Here is a 2,430-nt window from a genome sequence, read left to right as displayed (position 1 = left end):
GAAACTGGGGCACTGGGAATTTCACATACTTTTGGGTAATAAACTGAGGAAGAGGAATAGTATCCAGTTTTCTTCCAAGGTCAAGGTTCTTCTCACTGCACTATGACTCTTGCAATTACACCACAGCCATTTTCGACCTCATAGAGGAGTTGTTTCTTAGCCTTCTGGGGGAGTAAATTTAGAAGATATAAAAGCTATAAATCTGTTTTAGGAGATAAACCTTCTAAACTTGTCTGCGTTATACAATATCCAGATCAATAGTGTATGTCTATCCATACCTTTCCCTTGGCTTTCAAATACAGCCTGGAATCATTAGCAGAGCATGATCTGGCCTGTGGCCTCCAGGATCTGGCTTCACTGTTGTATCTTACTTTCCTTACCCATCAGAGGCTCTACTCAAACTGAACTCTGGAAACTTTTTAATCTTCACACTCCTCCATTTCTTCAGTCACCTCCACACCTCTGTTCTTCCCCCTCATCTAAATTCTACTCATTTGTAAAGCATTGTCAGATATCTCAGCCAGCCGCTTCTGTCCTTTAAATTTCCACAGGATTTAGTTTATGGAGTTGTCTCTTACATCTCTTCTATTTTGATTGACACGAGTATCTGTGTAAACATTATTTTCTCTGCTAGTGCATATTAATGTGTAATGATAGGACCTGTATCTTTGACTACTAATCTTCAATATTCAATAAGTATTTAATTTAAAAAAACTGCTGAATGAATAATAGATATTCTGGAAGTAAAATATTCTGTAACATTATATAATTGTATCTACAGTTTTAAACTATTTTGTGATAGGAACACAATGAAATGTTACAGTTTGAAGAATTAGTTCTTATAGCTGATCTAAAATAGTTAAGTATTAATAAAAACCTAATGCCCTATCACTGAGAATGGTAGAAAATTCATGAAAAAAGTGGGCCCATAAATCCTGGATATCTAAAATTCATCTATTTTTTTTTAATGTTTTATTTTTCTTGCTCACTCTTAAACAATAACTTAGCTGAATAAATCATACTGTATTGATATTTACTTTCACTAATACTTTGAAAATGTTTAGAGTATCAAATGATATAAGATATAATTTTGTCTCTAATTATGCTTTCAAGGTGTTGGTTTTCAGGATGGAAATTCTAGTTTTCCACTTTTGATATTGACTGAATGCTTTTGTTATTCTAAAAGTTAATTGATATTTCTAGGCGTGGATTTATTTTTATTTTGTTGCTCAGATTTTGTGACCTTTCTTGGACCCAAAGATATTCTTTTTTTTTTTTTTCTTTTTTCTGCACGCGGGCCTCTCACTGTTGTGGCCTCTCCTGTTGCGGAGCACAGGCTTCGGATGCACAGGCTCAGCAGCCATGGCTCACGGGCCCAGCTGCTCCACGGCATGTGGGATCTTCTCGGACTGGGGCACGAACCCATATCCCTTGAATCGGCAGGCGGACTCTCAACCACTGCGCCACCAGGGAAGCCCTCTTTTTTTTTTTAACATCTTTTTTGGAATATAATTGCTTTACAATGGTGTTAGTTTCTGCTTTATAACAAAGTGAATCAACTATACATATACATATATTCCCATATCTCTTCCCTCTTGTGTCTCTCTCCCTCCCACCCTCCCTATCCCACCCCTCTAGATGGTCACAAAACACCGAGCTGATCTCCCTGTGCTATGCAGCTTCTTCCCACTAGCTATCGGTTTTACATTTGGTAGTGTATATATGTACATGCCACTCTCACTTTGTCACAGCTTACCCTTCCCCCTCCCCGTGTCCTCAAGTCCATCCTCTAGTAGGTCTGCGTCTTTATTCCCATCCTGCCCTAAGTTCTTCATGACCATTTTTGTGTGTGTGTATGATTCCATATATATTTGTTAGCATACAGTATTCGTTTTTCTCTTTCTGACTTACTTCACTCTGTATGACAGACTCTAGGTCCATCCACCTCACTACAAACAACTCAGTTTCGTTTCTTTTTATGGTTGAGTAATATTCCATTGTATATATGTGCCACATCTTCTTTATCCATTCATCTGTTGATGGACACTTAGGTTGCTTCCATGTCCTGGTTACTGTAAATAGAGCTGCAATGAACATTGTGGTACATGACTCTTTTTGAATTCTGGTTTTCTTAGGGTATATGCCCAGTAGTGGGATTGCTGGGTCATATGGTAGTTCTATTTTTAGTTTTTTGAGGAAGCTCCGTACTGTTCTCCATAGTGGCTGTATCAATTTACATTCCCACCAACAGTGCAAGAGTGTTCCATTTTCTCCACACCCTCTCCAACATTTATTGTTTCTAGATTTTTTGATGATGGTCATTCTGACTGGTGTGAGATGATATGTCATTGTAGTTTTGATTTACATTTCTCTAATGATTAATGATGTTGAGCCAAAGGTATTCTTCTCTTTTAACCACTTTTATCTTTT

This window comes from Hyperoodon ampullatus (genome assembly GCF_949752795.1).
Source record: "Hyperoodon ampullatus genome assembly, chromosome: 1".
Taxonomy (NCBI): Eukaryota; Metazoa; Chordata; class Mammalia; order Artiodactyla; family Ziphiidae; genus Hyperoodon; species Hyperoodon ampullatus.
The sequence above is the reverse complement of the archived record's forward strand: the minus strand, read 5'-3'. Positions refer to the sequence as shown.